The sequence below is a fragment of the Phasianus colchicus genome, chromosome 5 (assembly GCF_987193195.1).
Source record: "Phasianus colchicus chromosome 5, bPhaCol1.hap1.1, whole genome shotgun sequence".
Classification (NCBI taxonomy): Eukaryota; Metazoa; Chordata; class Aves; order Galliformes; family Phasianidae; genus Phasianus; species Phasianus colchicus.
The window spans coordinates 11,987,632-12,012,688 of NC_143440.1; the positions used below are offsets into that span (position 1 = coordinate 11,987,632).

The 25,057-nt window shown below is 35.9% G+C and overlaps 1 long non-coding RNA gene across 5 annotated transcripts in view; it reads left to right on the forward strand.

Moving 5' to 3' along the window:
- The window catches only part of LOC149917743 (uncharacterized), a 310,433-nt gene that overhangs the window by 216,160 nt on the left and 69,216 nt on the right, over positions 1-25,057 (forward strand). For all 5 annotated transcript variants that reach the window (XR_016466710.1, XR_016466711.1, XR_016466712.1 and 2 more), the window contains one exon: positions 18,660-18,757. This is a non-coding gene — a long non-coding RNA (uncharacterized LOC149917743). The remainder of the gene's footprint in view (positions 1-18,659; positions 18,758-25,057) is intronic.

Here is a 25,057-nt window from a genome sequence, read left to right on the forward strand (position 1 = left end):
AATGTTATGTATTAAAACCAATGGGTAAAGAAACAGCTAATGTAACGATCTACAGCTACTGAAAGTAAACATGGAATGTCAAATAACGTGTGATTTCTTCAGCTCCCAGATCAGTAAAGCAGTTATCGACGGGCATACAGCTCTTCTTAGTTCCCCTGGGACTTCACCAAGAACAGGCGACACCAGTCATTCTTTCAGTTAACTGAACAGTGCTTGCTCTACTTTTTAAAGTGGATCCAGTGTGATGCTGGTGTCCTTTTTACACTGACATTTGAGGTTTAGAATACTTGCTTAGAAAGTGAGTAAACTGCATGCAATTCTCTTTTCAAACATAAGATCTTCACACCACCTTCTCCCACCTCCTTTTCTAGAACAGATTTGGGATGGCAGCAGTTTTCTTTTCAAGATGAAACACTTTGTAAGAATGAACTCAGAATTCAGTATGGGAGAGAGGGAATACATGAAGGGCAAAGAGATGGTAGATTGACTGGGAGAAAGGAGGTTGGTATTTCAGTCCTCTTTCTGTAAACTGCTTCTGTAAATTAGCACTGAGTTACTGTGCTTTTTTTTTTTAAATTTTTTTAGAAAGTTAACTCAAACATCACTTTTTCCTAAGGCAGTAATCCAGAATTAATTTCAGGTTATTTCTAAAAATGGGCGCCAATATGATGATCAGAGATGCTGAAGCCTTACAAAACAGAAGTTCAGAAAAAGCTCTGAAAAGTTTTTTGTTTTTTTGTTTTTTTCCTTTTGTTTTGGATAGCTCCAACAACTCCAAGTTTGTAACAGTGACTGTTTTATGCCTTATCTCTGTGCACCTACATTTTCCTAGGCGTTTCATGGAAAGAGTCTGAAAGGGATTTCTGAATGTCCATTTTCACCTATAGCTGGAGGTAGTTTAGACTCTAAATGACATGTATAGACAGGTATGTTTTTTCTATTGAAGCAACCACTGTCTGGTGCATTTACAGATAAGAGCCTTGTTGAGACGTTTCAGCAATTTCTAGTATGTCTCACAGTGAAGCACTGTAGACTTAACCCATGTCATCAAATTATCTTTGCAAATGTTACGTATATGAAAATGGCTTTGCCTCATCTGCCAGTATAACTGCTTCTTTTCACAACTGTTTAGAGGAGTGGCGGCAACAGCCTCTATAAATTTTAGTGCTAATACAACTGAAGGAGTAGTTAAGGGGCAACATCAAATCTTTGGACCCTGTATGAATTTAAATTAATCAGCCTTATAATAGTGAAAATATAATGCTCTACATTTCTAAGAGGGAACGTTTGGGTTAAAATCCTCTTCCCCTCGCTTTTTTTCTCCTAATATGATATATGAAAGGGACCGTCAGTAATGATGTCTTTTAGAAATACTCTACCTTCTCTGCTTTGTCTTGCTTTTTGTATTTACTAGCTATTTATATATTTTTTATTATCACTGAAATGTTTAGATGTTTGTTTGCATCATATCATCCTCCTTAGAATTCCTATACTTTTATTTTCTGCTTAAATTTTGTGTAATGACGAGAATGATGACAAGTATTCTATTTCCTACAGCACTCAGGTAGTTAGATCTAGCTAGATTGTATCACATCTTCAGCACAGATGCAGGCATTTCCATGAAACTGTAAGTTACTTTTCCTTCAAGGTGCATGATTCTTTTTATGGGCTGGTAAAATATGTTGCATGGGGAAATCTTCCTTACCTGTTAAGTAGATAAGGTGTTAACTTTTGCTTCCCTGACAAACAGTAACGTAGACTAACAGTAATATCTGATACATCAAGCTGTCTTGAACCTGTCAATTGAGATCCCAACACTGAAATATCAGGTCGTTTTCTGTAGACTACAGCTGAGATTAGATACATTTTGAATCATAGGTTTTCATTAATTTCAAGCTGATGATGAATGTCAATGGGTGCATTTTTTTTCCTGTGTGAAGGAACTCAATTCTATATATTTGCTTCGTCTATACTTCAGATGCCATTTTGTCAAACTGCCTGTCTGCTCCTTTCTCTCATGAATCAGCAGTATAGAATCATAGAACGGTTTGGATTGGAAGGGACCTTTAAAATTAGGTAGTTCCAATCCCTCTGCTATAGGCAGAGACACCTCCAGTAGACCAGATTGTTCTTTGGGTGAGCTGATTCAGTGTCTCACCACACTCACAGTAAAGGACATCTTCTTACTATCTGGTATAAATCTGCCATCTTCTAGTTTAAAGCCATTTCCCCTTGTCCTTTTGCTACTTTCTCTTATAAAAAAAATTCCTCCTGAGCTTCCTTGTAGGTCCCTTTCAGATAATATATAACATCACTCTGAAGCCTTCTCCAGACTGAGCCCCACCTCTCAGCCTGTCCCCAGGGGGAGAGCTGCTTCAGCCCTCTGATAATCTTTGTGGCTCTCCTCTGAGCCTGCTCCAACAGCTCGATATCTTATTTTTGTTGGGAGCCCTAGAACAGTATTCCAGGAGGGGTGTCATGAGAGCAGAATAGAGGGGCAGAATCTCCTCCTTAGACGTGCTGGTCACATTTCTCTTGATGTAACTCAGGATCTGGTTGGTGGTCTTCTGGGCTGCGAGCACATATTGCTAGCTCACGTTGAGTCTTTCATCAACCAACATCCCCAGATCCTTCTCCTCAGGTTTGATCTCAAGCTATTATCTGCCCGGCCTGTATTTCTGCTTGAGATTGCCCTGGTCGAGGTACAGGACCTTTTACTTGGCCTTTTTGAACTTTATGAGGTTGCTTATGAGTTGGGCCCACCCAGTTGGGCCACCCAACTGTGTAAAGTTTAAGAGTTTAATCACTCTTGGCTGTGAGCATATTCAGGGAAGAGAAATAGATACTTCCAGAGGCTGATTCAAGTGTAGGTTCTTAAGCATAACTTATTTTGTCAATAGACTTAAATGAAGCAGCTTCTATGGTCTTTCTTTTGTACTGGTAGGATTGTGATGCTACACTCTGAATATACCTGTGGTTTAAAAGTAGTCATTTTCAGCATAAAAACATACAATGTATTTCCACTGTAAGATGCACAAAACTGGAGAGCAAAAAGCAAGCCTGAAAAGGCCACATTTTCATATTTTAAATCACTATATACTGAAGGAACTACTCACCATTATGTATCTCAAAAATATTTTCCAGCTATAGAGATGCCAACAGTGAGTCTCTGGAATAAAAAGTTCTACATTCTGGTATATAAGGAGAAATACATTTTACTGTAAGCAGATGCTAGATTTTGTGGTCTTCTGCACTGTACTGCTTGATCATTTCATTTATATTCATGACTTTTTACATTGTCAAAATGGTGTTATACTATTCCTATTCAAACAGATCAAGTGTGTGATGTGTATATTTATATAAAATATTTACTGAAGCAAAATCAAGCCTAATTGCCCTCTGACACAGTGAATTGTTGTCTATATCTTGCCTGTGAGAAGCAGCAAGGAGACATTAAATTATAAAATGTTTTATCTGATGTTATACCTGAAAACATGTTACTGAGGGTCAGAAATGAAATGCTGTTGGCCTCAGGCCAGCATATTACCTTTGCTTTCAAATTAAAGTCCTGGATTGAAACTTGCATAGAATTTGCTCTAAAATGGCTCAAACATCTGTGAATTTCTATGATTTTAATGTTCACTACATATATCTAAGAGAATGACAGTATTAGTTTTCATTTATTTTTCCACACATTAACAGAATCACAGAACAATTGAAGTTGGAAGGGGCTCCTGGAGGTTACTTGATGCAGTCCCCTGCTCAAGCAGGGCCACCAGGAGCAAGTTGCCTAGGACCACATCTAGGTGGCTTTTGAATATCTTCAAAGGGGAGACTCTGCTACCTTTCTGTACATGTGCCAGTGCTCTGTCACCTTCAGAGTGTGAAACTTTTCCCTGATGTTGAAATGGATCCTTCTGTGCTTGTGCCCCTTGCCTCTTCTCATATTACTGAGCACCACTGAAAAGAGACCGACTTCACCTTCTTTCCTCCCTTTCTTCAGGATTCTATTGGTAAGATTTCTCCCTGAGCTTTATTTAGTTTGTGCAATCCCAGCCTTTCTGCATGTGAGGAATGTTCCAGTCCCTTAATTGACTCCATGGTCTTCATTGGACTTTCTTTAGTAGCCCTCTGTCTCTCTTGTACTGGGGAGCCCAGAACAGAATATATATTCATTCACACCTGTGATCATGATACATAATGGCAAGTAGAGGAGAAGAGAATGTGCTTGGAGTTTGAGGCAGGGGAGCTACCTAAGCCAAATGCACTAATAGCTGTTTGAGAGGAGAGCCCCTATTTCCACTCCCCTCTGATGACAAATGTTTTCAGGATGAGTATGAATGGCTTCTACACCGCTGCTTGCTTTGCATGGCAGCCTATTGCCAATGCCTTGTCTTGCTCATGCTCTACTTTGGAAGGGAAAACATGAGTTAAAAGACAGCAGCTCATCTTCTGCAGACCTTTCAGCTGATACTTCCTCATTTCTGTACTGTCATTCTGTGCTGACAAAGACCACATACCCTTGGAGCAGAGAAACTATCCGAAGACTAGTATTTACAAAGAAAGAGCCCTGCTATGCATAGTTCACCATTTTCTGCAAAAGAGGGCACCTGAAAACAAGTTTCCCATGTCTAACAGCACATAAAGCATAAGGAGGGGGGGAGCAAACAATGTGACCTGCACAATTCCTAGAGCTAAGAGACACTTCCTTCCACCAAAGGCTGCCTTGCTTGGAGAGCTTGTGCAACCTATGGCACATAGCACCAGCATCACGCTGTTGGTTAGTTCCCACTAGGAAGTCATTGTATTTCAGTTTAAACTGAAAAAATGAGGTATGCCCAGACAATTGACTCCCCTCAGCCCCCATGTACCCCAGTAACAGGAGACGCCAAATGCAAACAGGCTTTTTTGAGCCCTATCGACACAGACAACCAGTCTTGCACCCATTACGATGGAAATATTCCCAAGTATGGTGCTGCCTGGCTGCGACTGCATTGATGCACAAGTAAGCTGCGCTCACACCACAACCAACACAAGGAAATGCTGCTTCAAAATATGATTAATACCTCAACAAAACAGCTCATATTGCTCTGGCCAACTGTCAGCTAATATACTAGTGAGACAGCACAGATTTAATTCAGAAGGTGAGTGACTCTTCCACATGACAACTCAGCCAGGAGCTAAACCAAGCACACAGCTGTGGACGTCTACCTTCTCTGTCCCCAGCCTCGTCCAGTGCTGAGACCCAAAATAACAATGCCTGTTTTTCCTGACTGTCCGTTGCCAAAAATGAAACAACAGTAAAAATCGGTAAGAAAAGGCAAGACAATGAAGTAGTACAGAAGAGGACTAAAAAGGATGGGGCTTGAAGTAGTTGGAAGAAAACAAAGCATCTTCCTAATCTTCATGTATTTCTTAAGCACATTTCCTGCAGCAAAACCTTTTCAGACTGAAGGATGAGAATATGATTTTGGACAAAAATATTCATCCAGTAGCCCTGAAAGCTTTCTAGGATTCCCAGAGAGCATCAGAAGAATCTCATCAGAGGTGTATAATTCACAGCTACAGGGCATGCAGGATGGTAGAGATAGCACAGAGCATGCTGACAGCTCACAAGGAGCGTCAGAGATGGAACTTCTTTGGAAACATCCAATTCTAGAGACTGCTAGCAATATTCCTCCTAATGCAGCCCAGGATACCATTAATGTTCTTTGCTGCAAGGGAGTATCTCGTTGCCCACCAAAGTCCACAGGTCTTATTCTGCAGATCTGTTTTCCAGCTGGTTTGCCCCCAGCGTGTATTTGTGCCTGGGGTTGTTCCTCCACAGATTGCACTTTCCCTTGCTAGACTGTATGAAGTTATTGTCACCCCCCCTTTCTCTAGCCTGTCGAGGTCCCTCTGGATGGCAGAGTGATCCTCTGGTATACTTAACCACTCATCCCATTTCTGTATCATCAGCAAACGTTCTGAGTGTGGACAATGCTCTGTCTTTAACGATCATGCAGATCATTAAAGAAGATGCTGGATAAGACTGGACTCAATATTGACCCTGGGGTACACCACTGGTTATTGACCTTCAAGTAAACTTGTGCCGCTTTTTACCACTCTCTGGACGTGGCTGTTCAGCTAGTTTTTAACGCTCCTGTCTAATCGTTTAGCTCATATGTCAGCAATATCTTGATGAGAATCTGGGAGATAGTCAAAAACATTTCTGAAATCTAGGTAAACAGTATTTATTACTCTTCCCTTGTCAAAGATGCCAGACATTTCACTGAGCTATTGAGCTAGTTGGGCATGACTTTCTTTTGGTTAATCTACAATGACTACTGCTGATGGTATTTTTTCTTTCATGTGCCTAAAGATAATCTCCAGGATTAGCTGCTCCATCACCTACCCAGTGGTCAAGGTTAGGCTGACCATCCTGGGTCCTTCTTGCTATTCTTGAAGATGAATGACATAGCTTTCCTCCACTCCTTGGGCTTTTCCCTGGAGTGTCTAGTCACAACAAATAGCATATATGACTTCTAAAATATTGAATGAATGTTTGAATTGTGTTACAAAATGACATAAGGGTATGTACCATGATGGGCTGTAAAATAACACACTAAATGAGGCATTTTAAGAAAGGAAACATAGTACATTCATTTTTCTTTTTCAATATTGCCAACTGATTTTTTATGTTCTAAGAATTTCAATAGAATTGACTTTTCTGGAGCTAACCCAGTCTCTGTTTAGAAACAGGTGCCCTGGGGACCTACTGTTGTGATCATTTTGGTTCCCTAAGTAGCAGTAAGCTCACAGCACAATCTTGAAAAAGTCCATAAAATCCAGTTGTATAAGAACTTTGCATTGTTAGTCTACGCAATTTGTCAGAATGTACTAATGAACATGACCACAAATGTAGTTTAGGGAAAACCTAATGTTGAGTTTATGGAAAGAACAGAAAAAGTATGAGAAGTGCAGGAGAGATATAGAGCTGTTGGAGCATGTCCAGAGAAGGGCCAGAAAAATGATCAATATAGTGGAACACCTCCTATGAAGAGGACAGGCTGAGAGAGCTGGGGCTGTTCAGCCTGGAGAAGAGAAGGTTCTGAGGTGACCTGATAGTGACTTTTTAGTGTATCTAAAGGGGAGCTTCAGGAAAGAAGGGGACAGACTCTTTAGTAGGGTCTGTAGCGATAGAACAAGGGTAAATGGCTTCAAGATTAAAAAGAGTGGATTTAGCTTAGATATAATGAAAAGATCTTTTACAGTAAGGGTGATGACGCACCAGTGATGTGGATGATGCCTCATCCCTGGAGACTTTCAAGGTGAGGTTGGATAAGGCCCTGGACAACTTGATCTAGGTGTGATGTCCCTGCAGGAGAGTTGGACTAGATGGCCTTCAGAGGCTCCTTCCAACACTTGAGTATTCTGGGATTCTAAAATACATTGTCCAGTAAATGAGCTCAAATATTGTTAACAAAACAGTAAAGAGATTCAAGTTGAAACCTAGTTTTTAAATTCTGCTTTCTTGTTGTAAATTTCCTAGGCGGTTTTGCTCCCTAGGCTTGACGTGTGTTATGCCAGCTTCTCATTAATATAAAGGGAAGAATTTTGGGAAGAATTTAAAACATTCTTAAAAAGATTTGCTTCTAATTTTGTGATGCTTGACCTCCATTCTGAAAATATCAAGTGTTATCATTAGTTAAAAAAAGATTTGTGATCACAAAACAGCTAATTCCTAGCCCAGTCATGTATGATCTCACTGAATTTTGTACTACAAAAATTAAGCTTATGCATACGATTGGAACTGACAAAAAGGAATGACAATAATCCAAACTAATTCATATCATTGCTGCTGTGAAAGCATTTCTGTGGATAAGTTTGTGAATTAACAACAAAATGTTACATAAAACCTGTTCTTTACAGTTTTGTTTTTTTTTAATGTACTTCCAAAAGAAAGATGCTAAAAATAAAAGCAAGTCAGAGATTTCTTTATTTTTTACTTATCTAGCTTGATTAGCTATTTTTTTAGAGAAGATCTCAGCTGGAAGAGCTGACGCTGGAAGTCTGAGAAGACTTTGGAGATTAGAGAGATGTGTAGAGATGTATGCTGGGGATCCAGACCACTTTCACCCAATGCTGCTAACTCTGTGGCTGGACAGCACAGAACAATGTGATTTTCTGCCCAGCTTTCCTGGACAAGAAGGGATCTCCCAGCTGGGAAGAGAAGTTCAGACCTAGGAAGTGTAAGGCTAGGGCAGTAAGCAAATCCTGAGTGTGTGTATGAAATAATTAAGTAGCATGTACGCTCTCATGTTGTTTGTTCTTAAACAAACCCTCTTGTGCTGGTGCCGTAGGAGTTGCCATTTAGCCTGTCTCTCCTGTGGTAATTATCTGTTCTTTTTTCTGCTTTTGTCTTTCTAGTTGTTTGATGGTATTGATTATCAATAAAATACCTATAAAATCAGACTTCTAATACCAATTAGTCGTAACTTAATGCCAGAAAAAAATTAAAGAGAATTGGAAATGCAACTTTTATATAATTTTGGAAAATTACATTTTCATTAAAGGCTAATAATAGTTTAAGCAGAATTTATCTGAGCAATCTCTGCAGAAAATAATTCCTTCCCTGTGTTAACATTCAGTGAACCTCGTATTCACTTAATGTGAGCACAATGGGATCAGCTGTCTTGTCAAGTTAATCTATAACATTAATGCAGTGTTCTATCCCACTTTTTCGGGCTTCGTGCACATAAAACATTAATATATATATAGTTTTCAGCAGAATGTTCTTGTGTCCATCAGTTACAAATGCATGGTTTTATCCCCAGACTAATAAAGTACCTCTACACCTTGCTGTTACCACGTATGGTTGATTCCTAAATCTTTTACAAAAGAGCCTGTAAATTAAAATGTCTTCTGTATGTATTCTGACATCTGTGTCTGTAATGTGCTTCAGTGCTTATTACTAGTTAGGTAGTATTTCTGGTTAGTTCTTATGCTAGTTTGATAGAATATGATATCATTTTGAAAGTCTGAGGTTTGCCCTACAAAAGTGAACAGCTGTGGTAAGATTTGGCTTTAGAAAATATAGGTGCACTGTTAAAAGCTTAAACACTATGTGAAACGTCATATAATTCTTTTGCAGACCATCTGTAAAGAGTTTTAATTTTGTCTTTAGTCAGCTGACAGCTGTTAGATTTGACACTGATTCTTGACCAGTAATTATTTCTGAACCTCATACTGATGGCTTGCTTCTTAGATTCTCCTGATATGTATGCTAGAAGGTTGAAAACTTTGCAAAGGTACCAAAAGATTTGTAACTTTGCACTGCAAATCATTCAAATACTGTATATACTAAGCCTGTTCTCTCCTCACTCTCCACACTCATTTTCCCTGTGAGTTGTTCCCTGCATTTCAAGCTGTAATTAAGACTAACTGTGAAAACAATCAAATTTGCTTGAATCTTCCTTCAGAAAAAGATCAATTGGCAAACTAAATACATTATATCCTTGTGATGACACTCAGGGATTTTTTCTAGACTACCTGATAATGTGTTCTATTAGAAAGTGTTTAAGGTTTCCGATGGAATGCATTTATTTCAGTAAGTTGCAACAATACATTCATTTCATCAGTATTATAGATTTTAGTTGTCACAAAATATTTACTTCAGTGCCAACTCTATCCTACTGTATTTTTGAATTTTGAACTACATAGTACTGCCAGCCAGCAACCACACATTTATATTGCAGGATGAATGATGATTACAAGTCATGAGTTGCTTAGTTTCAGTTCTGTAAAGCTTTCATCTGAGAAGAGCAACTTTTCAAAACATGGACATGCCTCTCAGGTTTGTCTTTTAGTAAAAACACATCCAAAGGCAAGAACAACTACAGTTTTCTTTGCTCATCCTGTAAACAGCTCCTTTATGAGCTGGCCATGATAAATAGCTAAATCTAGATTTATCCTTCTTTAGCTAGGGGAAATAGCCTCACATCTGTTAAAAGTTTACTATCTGATTAGAACATCCCAGATCAGAAACACTTCACATCAAGCTCAGGTCTCAGCTAAGCATACACTCTGGTATACTACAACAGTTCATGCCCTACCAGGGTGCTCGCATGCAGAAGCAGGCTTATTCTGATTATCTAGACCTCTCTCATTCTTATTGAACTACATATCTAGTACTGTATATCTTGTACTTGGTGAATAGGTGACTGGAATTATGGATTGTAGGGGAAGCAGAAGACCTAGGAGTGGAAGATGAACTTCTGTGCTTGTTTGTGTTTTTGTTCATTGGAGAATGAAAAGCAGATCCAGGAATTGTTAGAAGTTCTCTGATTTTCCTTAACTAAGCTATATGCTTATGCCTTCTTACAGACTCTTATTTATTTTTTTGCCAAGCAGCTACATTCTCTCTCTTGTGAAGAGATGTTAGTGAGAATAAATTGTTGCTAGATTATCATGAAGTACATCTTTCAGTATTTCTGTACTCAATAGTTTTATTTGATAAACATAAGTATTGTACTAAATATACATTACAAATTAATCTGGACTGTTCAGCAGAATTCTCTTTACAATGAGCAGTGTGTAATACTAAGTTCTTTTGCAGATAATTACACCGAGTAAATATAAAAAGGTATTCATATCAAATCCCCAACAGTGTGTGGCGGAGACGGAAGTTCTGTGATTTGCTTTGTATCTTTTAGTATTTGATAGCTCTTAATTACCTCTTATGATCAAATTAATTGCCCTTTTTCTAGTTTCGTCTCCATTCTGCATCTGAATTTCAACTACACAGATGCTGAACTGCTTCTTTGAGTGTACAAACAACTTATGTGTAACAGTTTTCACTAACTTATAACAATGATAGGTATTTTTGTCCGATGAAGTTACTGCATGAAAAACTTTCTGTTCGCATTGAAGAAGGCAAATAATAAGGAGTGGGGACAAATTTTCTGCTACATAATTCCCAATAAATTCTTCCTTGTATCATAGAAAAATAACCAGGCTGTAACTAAAATCTATTAATTCTTGCCCTCAATTCAGAATTTTTCTTGAAATTTTCCCTGTGCTTGTTGCTCAGAAGGTTACATCAGTCCAAACCAGGAAGGTCTGTTTCAGTTCAGAAACTTGACTGCAGGTTTCCAAAGGTGTTTAGTTCTTACACTATTTTGAGGTTTCTTTTCCAATTAAATTAATAGAAGATGGGTATATAAATCATTCAGTGGTTCTCAATCTGTTAGTTTTGAGCAATAGAATTATTCTTGCTAGGGTGTGCTCTCAGTAGTGGAGGACAAATTTTGGAAATGCCAATACTATCAACTGCTTGCATGTGTGGCTTGTAGAATTGTGTCTGAATTTGATCAAATTTAGCCATGTGGATGACACAGATTTTTAAGATGAGTCTGCATAAGTTGGATGCCATTAGTTTTGAAGTAGAGAAAGAAAAAGAAATCATACACAAGTAAGGCTAGGATTATGTACAAAGTTGGAAATGGAAGAAGGAAATGTATTGCAAGCAGCATAATTCTTCAAGAGGATTATTTATAGAAAATCGACTTACAAGAAAAATGCTGTAAAAAGTGTGAAATACTGTGTTCATTTTGCTTTTTTTTTGAAATCAAGTTAGCTATCTGCTAATTTCAGTTAACCTGTTACTATAGTTGAAGTATTCCAACAAGAAATATGATCTCCAGTTATCAATATACTTACATGGCCTGTAGAAACTCAGAAGGAAATTTCAAAAGACATTAGAATGTATGAATGTATATATAATGATACTGCTGTGCTACAGTCAGTTTTAAAAATACTGAAACAAAAAATTGGTAATCAGTCTTGGCTTTTTTCTTAGCCTTGAATTTCATATGCTAGCACATGTCAACAAGAAACTAGGTTTATGCATTTAAAATAACATTTGGCTTATTAAACAACATGTAAAAACATTGTCTCTTTAAATAATGTGTTGCAGGTAACTATTGCCTACAGAGAGAGGAAAAAATAACAAGGAGAAAGCATAAGATACTTAGATATCTGAAGCTACAACCCAGGGCTGATAGAACATTTTGCATTAAAAAAAATAAAATAAATCCAAAATAGGACTTCAAATACAAATACAATTTTTGTAAAAGCATAGCTGTTATTATTTTCAGTAAAACTAACAACAAAAAACCCAGCAGTACCCAACACAGAGATAACAATATTGTTCGTCTTTGTCAAAGCTTTGTCGGAGCCGGACAGAATTCAACCCCAAAATAAGTTTGCCGAACAATTTCACCTGAACTCAGTTTCTGTGTTGCTCAACAAATGACAAATAAGATAGTGTAAACCTCTGTGGTGCAGGGCAGTTTTCTGTATAAGTCTCAGCTAGACAAGTACTCAAGACAAGTTTGGGAGACAAGCAAAGCATTAACTATTGCCTGGTTACTCATTCCTTGTAATTCCATATTAGAGGATTAGCTGGAATAGCAGTTGCTGTTCTGTGAAGTACAGGCCCCACAAATAACAGTGTTGCTTTTCTACACCCTGGCCTTGTGCATCAATAAATTAATTCCCAGACTTGTGAGGTCATATACAAAATTAAGTCCTCAAAATGATGTAGGACACAAATTCAATTTGAATACCAAAGCCTTTGGAAGCAAGGATCAAAGAGTAAATGTGATGCAATTCATTGTTATTCTGTGATTAAAGGTGACGCTGTAGTCTATATTGGCTTGTTTCATTAAAGATTTTCTTTTGCTACATTTATTCTTGGATCTTTAACTTAGTTAAAGGCTTCTGTGAGCGTAATCCAAAAATATTTGAGACCTACCGTATTTTTAATATTATTTTGCAAGGAATATGATTTAAATTATCTTCCAAATACTTTGGGTTCTTTATCATGATGTTTATACCTATTAAGTCAGTTTATGAAAATACTGTGCTTGAACATCTGTGAAGGGATAAAGATTAGCTGAATAGACATAGGATGCCAGCATATTATATTTTCTGTTATCCTGTATACCGTAATTATCTTGATCCTCAAACAGCTCTGAGACAGTTAAAAACACTTTTGCAGACTTGTTACTGTAAATTCAAAATTTATTTCATTTGAATCTCAATTAAACTGGTATGCAACAAGACTTTCTTCCCTGCTTTTTTTTTTTTTGTTTTTTATTACAATTTTTATCCATAGATGATTAAAAAGCGGTAAAACAGATTCAGATTTTATTTAAAAGAAAAACTCATAAAAATTCAGTCAGCTTTGTGGCAGTATGTTAGTTTTTTTCTTTTTTTTTTCTTTTTTTCTTTTTTTTCCAAAATAAAATTTGTTTGAAGAAGTTGATAAACTAAGTGACCAAACTTGGCAGAAATGCATACTGTTGAAAGTGGATGTACTTTGAATTGAGAAACGTGACTGAATTTAATTGCTTGCTATAAGAGCAAGTGAATAATCATGATACCAGAGCAAATTTAAAACGAGAGGGAGGAAGAGTCCTTGATCCACACCTGTAATGGTGTTTTGTGAATTTCCCCAATTATTCTTTACAATCACTAACTGGCCACTGAGGGTGAATAAAATGCTGTGTCTTAGTCAGTGGCAACATCTGGGACAAGGAAAATTATTTATCATTTTCTACTGAAGGTATGCAGCCAAAAAGGCTTCTTTGATCCTCAGAAATGTGAAATATCTTTGTAGTAGTTCCATTCTCAGGTTATGGGTAAGAATCCTACCCTATTTACCTCTACCACAAAAACAGCCCTCATCTTAGCTGTATTGTATTATCTTTGGAGTGATTAATTACCAACAACACTGTATAAAATAATCAAATAGATGGACTGAAAAGCTTATTACAAGAGTGGGAAGAGGCCAAAGTCTCCAGGAGCTGGCCAAGTCTTAGCTTCTGGGTTTGGGCACGTGTTTGAGGGAACAGGAAGATTGTGAAAGAAAGAAAAGGAGGAGAGATGGTCTTGAGGTCTGACCATTCTAGTCACATCTTATGAAAAGGACAGTAGAATTACAAGCAACCCCAAGAGTGGCTTTATGGAATGTATAACTCTCTGCCTTTGATGTGCACCAGAAAGGGAAGGGGACTCATCATTCCTCATGATGGCAAATGTGTGAAGCTGTGGATGCTGTTCATTACTTTTTGTGAATTTAGATAAATAATTGATCTTTGCTGCTTCACATGAAGAACTGTGAAAAATACCGTAAGTTATTAATACAACACATAAGACTATTTTGATGCATCCATTAAAAAAAATAATAATCTGGCTTCATGGAAGATCCTTACAATTTTCTGGTACATTGAGAACAAAGACATATACTGTTACCACAAGCATTTAGCAGGCCTAAGTCCAGTGGGAAAGCTAAAGTATAAGGGTAAATGTTGATGTAAAGACCAAATCCCGATTTCATTGAGCTCAAAGGGACTAAGCTTTAGCATATGTGCTCTTGTTTCTTCCAAGTTAGAGTAGTCTTAACATTGCTCAAATGTACTAAATAGTCTTTGCTAGTTCTGCTTTGTTAAATAGAAGAAATATGTATGCTCAAAACAACCTCTTTACTCCAAATTTTATACTTGCAAAATGCTCAGAACTGTGATAGTTTAAGCCATAGTCCCATGTAACCATGCAGATAATTTCTTTCCTTTTTTTTCTGTCTGCACAAAAAACTCAAAACAAAAGGAAGCTGCAATCAACAGGTAATGGTTTTAAAATCTCTAATGTAGGAAATGTTTTTATTATGTAGTTTTAAACCTGTCTATAGCTGTTTATAGCCATAAAACATAAATTAAGGAATATTTTAAAATAATATTTATAACATACCATTTTTCATTCTTCCAAGCATTCTTGTAAAAGACTAGTATATTAGGTAAAGAAGCAAATTATTTTTTATATTAAAGAATGCTTTAAAAACATTTTGTAGTCAGAAGCATTGATTGGTGGCTATTTCCTAGCTGAGATACTGGTGATGTAGTCATGTAGTCATTAAATATTAAATTAAATTACATTAAATATAAGAAACAGCTTTAATATATATAGTCTTTATGTGATTGACAATTACTGTACGAGCGTTATGTCTGAAGTGTAGGATATATATCATTTTCTTAAATATGCAAGATAAAATCTTTAAAATTCTTCTGCTTCAGAAGCAGTAAAAAACAAAACCATTTACAGAAAGTCAAAATTGCTATGCATTCCAACATGGAGCCCAGAAAGAGAAAAGGAAATTTTTGTGTCCTTTTATCTGGAAGAATGCACCTCAGACAGAAAAATAGTGACTCAGAAATGGAATAATTTGTCATGTTTTTGAAGAATAAAAAAAAGATTGGGTATAATACAGCTTGTAGCTTTGAAGGCTAGGGAGATCCATTTTGCCACAACATTTAAATTTACAATTTAAATCATTTTTTTCTTGACAAATTTTTACAAGAGAAATAAGCTTGCATTATTACCATAGACAAATATGCTAATTTCATTGCTATAGTTCAGAAAGCTTAAAGTTGGAATATTGACAAACTAAAAACTCATTTAAATTGCTGCCTAACTCCCAGCAAATTTGGTTTTGTTTTCTTGGATTATATAAAATAAACCTAAAATTGCATGTATGCAGGGTTAAAGTAACCTGCGCTATTTGACATTAATTCCTAGAAAGTAGTTCAGCTGATGAAAAGACATGGCTGAGCAGCCGTACAATGCCTTCTATCTCAGCTGGGGTAGTTTCAAATTTGCAATTGCATTTTAGAGATCAAATGCCTTAAACACTAAAGAAGCACAGGAAGGGTGACGGCTTCAAAGGGTTTTTTTTTTTTTTTTTAATTGAAAAATAAATACAAAACAAAACCTTATAATTTCTACAAATGTTTTAGAAGTAGTACAACTAATTATGTATGGTAAAAAGTGCCACCTGTTCAGAGAAAAATTTAGCTTTAACATTTAAGCTAACACTGCTTAACCATTCGTTATTCTACTTAGATCAGGTCTAAAAAAGTCCATAATGCATATATATGGCTGCATATATCTGCATAGATTATGCACTAAGCATTTCAGTTTATATTTACAATTCGACTTCAAGTTCTTGAAAGTAGGTCTATTTGCATTGCTCCTAATTCTGCAGTAGGTGGCAGTGGGTAGTGAAGAATATACAACAATATACAGTTTCATTGCCATCATATGCTTAAGATAAGCTTTAAAAATGGCCAAGAGTTTGTTGCTTTTGGGTTACACACATACCAAACAGAAAAGAACTGTTAAGCAGAATTTCTAAATTGTCTTGGCTAAAAAGAAGCTTTTGCAAAGTGCTATGAAAATTGATTAAAATGGTAATCGAGTTCAATGAAGATAAAAGTACAGTACATTCCTCTAACTAAATATGAAGGGAAGTTCACACAAAAAAAATTGAACTGAAGGCATAAACTTTGGAGAAATTCTGGTTCTGTAAGGTGGCTTTATGAACTAGGAGAACATAGTGAACACAATTTACAAACAGAAGTTGAAAACAAACATTTCAGTTTTACCTGAATTGTTTGTATGAATTTTCATTTGTGAGTTGGCTTTTGCAAATAGCATTGCAGTTGATGAAACTGAAGAACAACGGGATAGAAGAGAATTAGGCACCAAGGTGGCAGTGCATTTCAGTAGGTTGATTCTGGGAGATTACAGCAGAGCTCCGGTTTTGTGCCTCTTGCACACCTGAAACATGGGAACTGAAGTGTATATAGAATGTGAAGTTCGATGAAGAAAAACATCAAAGAACATTCAACACCGAGTTTATTATTGATTCTTGTTTATCTGAAAACCTAGCTTGGTTGGTTTCTATAGAAAGTGCTCAATCAGCACTCGATTATTCTCAGGATTACACCAGCCCTCAGCAGCGTGCTTTAAGTTCTTAATACAGAGACTGAGACTTTTAGAAGTGCACGGCATCAGCGAGCTCACATCTCAAATACTTTGAAATGGCAGTGCTTAAAAGCCCTTATTTTGTTTTGTTTCCTGTTTTGATTTCCAACGTTTTAAAGTGGGCAGCTGGAAGCAGTTTAGCACGTGGTGTTGTGAAATGCCCGGTCATGCGCACTGCTGGACTTTGACTTTCAGACTAGACAAAGTAAAATTCGTATTGACACTGTGCAACTCTTTTTTTGTTTGTGTTTTTGTCGCAAAACTCTCTCTGAAGAATTCACATAAGTAGTAAGAAAACGTTGAACTAAATAAAATAGCTGTACTTAATTCTCTCTGAATACTTTATGTTACTAATAGATAGCAGTAAATCAGCAGAAACACAAGCAAAATGCTGACTTGAAATAAGTTTTGCCATTGACTCAGAAGCAATGAGATTATTGTAATTTCATAATGGTAGTTACTCATCAACTGGTTATCTGCGCAATTAAAAATAAGAGTAACTTTTTGATAAAACCAATAATTGTTTAATGTGAGTTTCAAAATATATATATATATAAAAAAGAAAATGTGGAACATACTCAAGAAATAAAGTTAACCACTTGCAAGCAATAGGCATACTTTATTTTGTATTCTGTTGAAGGAAAGACTCTAAAGCTGAAAAGTAACATTACTTTCATTTAGAAATGCCCATTTTACATTTAAAGAAGAGGAAATCACTGAACCTATTGAGATGTGGCTGAAATCTTTCTTGATTTACTTCTGCATCAGTCTGGTTTTCATGTTGATAAATTGAATGTTCTCAATGAAACTGTGCTAATTTAAGGTTGAAATCATTCATTAATGGCTGCGCATTGTGGATGTCTTATTTCTTGATACTCTTTTTGTTGTGTATGATGCAACAAACATTGCATTGTCCTCTTGCAAACCAAATGCTAAGCATCTCTGTGATGAGTTTCCAGACATGCTCCTATCTATCAAAGTCCTGGATTATCTGGATTTTCCATTTTGTATGTTGCTGTTTATGGCTTTTCTTAGACCTTAGAAACATTTAATTATTGTTGCCCAATTAAACTTGAATTTCTCTTTTTTCCTAAAAGAGGTTCCCTATCATTGAGATATAGTTTCTATTCATATGTTTCTTCAAATCTTCAAATGACTGTTCTTGCTGTGAATATTTTTTATCAATTTTTAAAATCTGAAAGTTACTATTTTTAAGCATCTAGGAATTCCTCAGACTTCTATGGAAAATGTCACATCTCCAAATTTCTATAAGTTACTTAAGGAAAAAATTAAAAGACAATGTATAGCATCCAATGTCAACTACAATTTTTTTCATTCACAAACAGCTCTTAAAAAACAAAAACAAAATCTTGACTTAACAAACAAAAACAAAAGCTGAAGTACAGCTCCCTATCTTTTTGTTGTTGTTGTTGTTGTTTGTTTGTTTTCTCATTTTGTATAAGTAAAAGCAAAATGGTATTGAAAAATTCCAATTTTACTTAGGTGATTATGAATAGTTCCAAAAATACCCTGGTACTGAATTGGGCTGCAAGTCCAAGAATATGTGTAATATTGAAATGTTAAATATGCATAATACTGAAATATAAAATATATAACAATAGAGGATGAAAAAAATCAATGTTCTCTAAAATGATGTGGTTTTGTTCTTTCAAGGAAAAATGTCACAATTTATTTTACATGTTTTTAATAGATTAATGTAAATAAATTAAATTAGGAAAAGTAATTTTGATTCTCTTTATTCCTAACCTGGCTACACCTTTCTGCTTGTGCAGATGACTGCAGATAGAAGCTCTTCAGGACATGTGAATTGTGCTTGCAGTGTCAATGAACATTAGTAGAACATCTGCTGCAGACTGGACTTGAAGTCAAGGTATGACTTAATTTACTCATGCACAAATAAACAAACAGAAAGAGTTAAAGTCTGAGAACATCCCAGAGAGTGCCTAGAGGCTAAAAGTTCTGAATTAGTCTCATGCGAGTCGCAAATGTTTTGCACCTTTTACACTTTGAAATTCTTCTGCTTTGACACGTGTAGAAATCTCTGAAATTTTGAATACTGAAATACTTCTCTCACTGCCTCTCTGCTTTGCTTTCTTGGTCTGCTAAAGATAAGGCACCATGTGTCAGGTCACCTGGTGAGATAAAACTTAATCAAAGCCAAATTTGGCCTAAACTCTCTCCATGAAATGGACATAAGTGTGCCTCCAAGTAATGAAATATGTGAGTAGCCATTACCAGTTTAGCAGGTCCTGAATGATGGTTATCCAGATTAATGGCATGCTATTTATTGACAAAGAAGCTCTCTGAATTCTTTGTTAAGGACATAGAAATCTGCACATGAAAATATCTAGAAAAATTAATAATGATAAGCAAAGCTTTCTTTTTGCAAACCCATGACAATCTTAGAGCTGGGAATGATGAATGATACAAAAAATTTGAGTAGGAGGTGGCATGTTCTTGAACAGAAAGTTCTCCAGCACACTTCCCCACCTCCCTAGCAATCTCAGTTTTTAGATACGTATGCAAATTCATGGCTGCTTGTCTGGTAGTGGAAAGACAGCTGTGGCTCAATATTAACACAGTTTTTCCCTTTCTCCTAAAAGTTCACAAAGGATAAGACTGTGATATGATCTGATATGATCTTTTTCTTTTTTTTAAGAAGGACTCAACTTTTTGGCTTAATGTGAGCAGTAGCATTTAGCATAAGTGTAAGGATGCTGTTTGCTCTGAAAAATGCGCACACAAAAAAATCTAAGCTTGGGAAAAAGATACTGTTAAAAGTACTGATGCAGTTGACATCTCTTAATGCAATTATTTTCTCTACGTGTTGTTCAGTTTTGCATAAATATGTCCTACTGCCCTTCCTGAATCTAAAATAGTTGGATAATCATTTTAAAAATATTTTTCCTAAAGATCAATACTAACTAAACCTCCAGGCTACCATGGTGTCTCTGGCTTGTTCACTCCTAGCACTAATATAATTAGGTTGGTCTTCTCAAATTGAACTAGCTAAATAAAATAATAAATATTTAGATATAGTTCTGAGGTTCAGTTTGTTGTACTATGTAATTGGTTTTAAACAAAACTGTAGAGTGATTTCTTGGTAATGTGACAGAGGTTTATACTTTATTCCTTTTTATTTTTCCTAGCTTCCAATTATCTTCCTGTATGATTTTATAGAGGTTTATATATCAGTCAATTCTAACCTCTTAACTCGATTTTAATAGCTGCCAGAGGTAGCATGTCTCTTCCACTACTTGTCATTTCTTATTGCCACTTACTTTTCTTATCAGTTTCCAGCTCATGTGATGGTAAAGAGGGGATTTTTCTGTGGTTACTCTTTCTTTTTTTTTTTTTTTTTTTTTTTTGCTATGTTTTTCACTCACTGCTTCTTAAGAAGTTTAGCTTTGGAACAGGGCTATTTTAAATTGTTGAAGATAAATTCATGCGGTAAATACTTTGACCAGATATCCATAAACCATTTTGGTTCTGTATTCTAATTCAGGAGATGATCTGTCAGAATTAATTGAGAATGCCCTAATGTAATCAAGTCCAGTTCATTAGGCAAACATTTAAATTATTAATTTAAATGCTGGGTAGTTCAACAGCATTATGACAGTAACAAATACCAATGTCTTTTAATTTTTAAATTCCTCCTGTGTATAGAATTGGATAACCTACTACAGCTTTTGCAACTGCACATAAATAGTTTTCACCTTGCTAATATTTTATCTTCTTGGAGTCTGCTAAAGTATTCTGCTCAAAAAAGTGTTGTTTTAAATTTGCCTTTTTAAGCACAGAATGCTTAAGATTAATGAAGCATAGGTTGTCATTCTCAATCTTGTAACTCTTCTTTGGATTAAGAACACTATAAATTAATGTATAATTATTTAGCATAAACCTAGTACGATAGTATTTTAGCCATTCCCACTCCTTCAGTGGTAAGAAGAATCTCTTCATAAAACGAACTAATAACACTCCCATTTTCAATTGTTTTCTACTGCTGTAGTTTAGGACATAGGAATTTCCTGAAAATGTAGTAAAAGGGGAGGGAATAAAAGGTGAGGGCAACTGGTTAAGGAGGCTTGTGAAACATCAAAGTGATTAGCAATGGCTTTGAGCTGAGGATATAATGTATCCTGAAAAGGCTGTGCTCAGTCCATCCATTTCAGTTGCTATAAATGCAATGGCTGGTGTCTTTCTTCTGAACCTAGAGCTACCAGAAAGTCACAAGAAGTTTGAAATACACTAGATAGAACTGTGAACAATGGTTCCACTTCTGTGATCAGGGGCTAAGTATCTCTTTTTCTGCCATTACGTCTTTCTGGAAAATGCTGGTGCAAAGTAAGCAGGGCAAAAATGTCAGACCAGACGAGTTCATTTTGATCAATTGCAACTCATGAAGCATCCATGCAGTCACTCAAGTATTCATGTAATGAGTTGGAGAATTGCAAAATAATAATAATAATAATAATAATAAAATAATAATAATAATAATTCAGTCATTTTCTTCTGGAGTCTGAATCTAACTTTTTGGACTTTGTGCAGTGACTTTGTATAGCATATGCCATGTGATTTTCTGGAGGTAGAGAAGAAATGTATTTCCTTTTCAAATACCTCTGAGCTCTGTTGGTGAACAATTTGAAACCTTCTGAATTTACCCAAAAAACTGTCCTTAGTTTAATAATATGTCTCCTCAATCACTAATGAAATCCACATATCATTTGTAACCGCAGTGACAAGAGGAGTAACAACATATAAAAGCTGAACAACCAGGTGTAGTTCTACCCTACTCTTTCTCTCCCTTTTCTATAAAGATATGTTGATATTTTATGCAGCAGTTTTATACAAAAGCGGCCTAAGGATGTCATCAAATGAGTGAGCTTTATATCAGAAATTATTTTAGTTCAGTAATATAGAGCTTCACCTGTTATTATCATTCTTCCTATACAGCTTCAGATGTTGCAATGAAATGTGTCTTGAGTTCTGATTATTTCTTCTTCTTCCTCTTGGAGTTGCCCATCCTGGCAACTTTAGCAGTATCTTTTTGCATATCAGGTTCATGTGAAATCCAGGCAATCGCAGATTGCTGCCTTAAGCCAAACCTCTTCTGTGTAATTAAGAATAGATGCTGTGGGGCTGATATATCTACTTGAGAAAATGTAGGTACAATGAGTAAATGAGTGGCAGGTGTCTTTGCCCTGAATTACAGGGTATGCATAACACCAACTTCAGGACTGACAAGGGATATCAACTTCACATAAAACAAACGGAAACTGGGTAACATGCTGCTATAATTTCTGGAGTGTGTTTGCTGATAGAGGACCAGCTGTAAAACTGTAGTCTTGCCACATGTCACTTTTGCTGCAGGAACTTCAATGCACATTTTGTTATTCAGCATTTTTTATTGCAAGAGCTGAACTTTGCATTCAGTTGTATTTCTTTACACCAAGCTTCACCTAGCTTTTAAATATGTTTATATTGTATGCCCAATCTAGTCTTTGATTTTCTACTTTGAAATGTTCTTAATATTTTCTTAATCTGACTTTTTAAAATTATTATATATAATATAATTTTTAAGCATGGCACAGTGTTTTTAGCAGCATCAATTATTTAATGTGATTTGCTTGTTTCTCATTCATGTTCTCTTGAATATTAAAAATATTTGTTTAGTAATGAACAAGTCTTTGCCGTTTTTCAAATTGCAACTTGCAGAGGTTAAGTTTATAGAAATGTTTGTTACAATTTCTGACTAAAACAGGGCCTTTTCTGTCATTATTTAATTGTTGTTGGAAGGAAAGTAATTTTCTCTGAAAAGAGAAAGCTTTATTTAGTACATGTGATAGACAGAATTAACAAAAAGTACATTCAAGCTGAATGTTGTGTTTTGAGCTGGAGAAAGATCATTAAGCAATACTGAAGAGATGGATTCTACATGAAAATCCTACCAAACAGAATGTCTGCAGCATCAGAGAAGGCACAGGAACTGAAGTTAGATTCACAGATAGAGCAGAAAGTATTGGAAAATGGCACGTAAATGTGTGTGTAACATTTTTACAGAAGTGAAATCAACTGGGCAGAAGTTGTTAACACCAGTTCAGCATCCAGCTAATACGCAGGCATACCACATCCCATGCTTTTAGTGTGAGACTCAGTTGTCCACTCTCTGGCAGTCCTCCTTTTAGCATCAATCTCATGTGCAATGCCTGAAAAACCTGTTGATTCCTGTGTATCCACAGAATCTGTGTGTCAGGGCTAGATAAGAACACATGACACATAAGGCCTAGCAGAAAGACCCAGGTGGCAGTGCTCTGCTGTCTCAGTAAGATGCACACTGAACAAAGCTTGTTTGTTCTTCATTAGCCTTACACCACAAGTCCTCCCTTGTCAGTTGATTTAACACACATATGTGCACATACACGTGCACACAATCACCCTTGACCATATGGTTTAGCACATGCACATGCATACCCATTCTATGAACTGCCAAACATGCCATTTTACCTTTCCTCATGTGCCCTAGCATGTACAGTTTCTCCAACAAAGAAATATGAGGAGTGTATAAGTAAAATCGTTGCCAAACATGAATTGGGACTAAATTTTATCAAAGTGATACCAAGCATGGATTTTTATTTACATGGACTGAGCTTGTCTGGGCTAGTCAGCTTAAGCTTATAAAAATATATCTGTAAAACAGGCTGTAACATTCAGTGGAAGAACAACCATTCAGAAGTGTTCAGAACAACACTTCAAGATGATGGTGGCAAATGTTGGGCATTTTCAGAATCAATCTAACTTTATGGATATGTGGAAATATAAATTTTAAAATGTTTGATAATTTTCCAAGGTCTCAAGTGTGATATTCTGCCAAAGTTTGCAGGATTTTTAAATTTGGTGGAGCTTAGTAACCATATCACATTTCCCATACTCCTATGCTAGCCTGAAACACAGGAAACAAACTTTTTTTTATCACTCTTTGTTCTGTATGCTAAAAACAGTCCATGGAAAACATAGTTACATCTGAGTCATTTCCATTCCCCTTGTCTTGAATTTTTAGCTTGTAATAGTGTAAAAGCTTACAGAGACTTCATTTCCTATTTTACCTGCTTTCAACCTATCTCTCATTCCCTTTAGAAAATGGTTTCATTTGACCTCCTGATGTATTATTATGGCTTCCCTTCAAAATCTGAATGATATCAAGGAGAGTAGTCAAAACTAATGAGATGGCAGTGAAAGCTTAAGCATCTTCCCCTAATTGTTCCATACCTCTGAACAGAAAGAACTAATTTGACTTCCTAACTTCAATGACTGCTAAATAGCATTGATTCTAATCAGCAAATAGTTTAAGAAGTTGTGAACAAGCCACAGTTCATATGTTAATTCTGTGTTCAAGCTGGTAGAGCACACCTCTATATTTGAGTGGAAAGCCACACAAAAATTATGACAAAACTAGGTCATGAGAAGAAAGACAGTTTTTATTTTTTTCTGTCTCTAGCAAACAATTTTGTGAGGAAGACTTGTCTAAATTGCCAAAGGAAGTAATGAACATTAATTGTATTAGAATTCCTATATTCACAAATTCCACTGCTGTTTGAAAAAATCTAGTGTTTAAAATTTTATTTCAAAATTTTAGAATAAAGATAATGCAACATTATTAAATAGCCTTCAAAAGAGATGTTTAAGTAAGTTGTTATATATAATTAGATGGCTTATAGATGAAGAAATGTAGGAAGGTTAAATTGCTTTGTTATGTTTACACAGCATGCCACTGTCAGTCTCAGCAACAGAACTAAAGGATCTACAGTCTTAAACACATTACCTACCACTACTTTTTGTTAGAAGGGTTACTGTTTCCTAAAGGACTAGTGTGCATGTTGTTATTGCTTTATATCACTTTGGTTCTAAGTGTGTCCAATGCATTCAATAATAAAATAAATTAAGGTTTGTAAAGGACAACTGAACCACAAAATATTCCCTGGGGTGAGCTTACTTTTAATTGGAGGTCTTTTCTTAATTAAAAAAAAAAAAAAAAAATTAGAATGAGCGGACCTCCTATTTTTATTTTCATTTATTTTTACTTTTTAAAGATCATTTTCTGCAGTAGACATAAGATCATCATTTTTCGTCTTTTTTGTTGTTTTTTTGTTGTTGTTGCTTTATTATTGGCTTT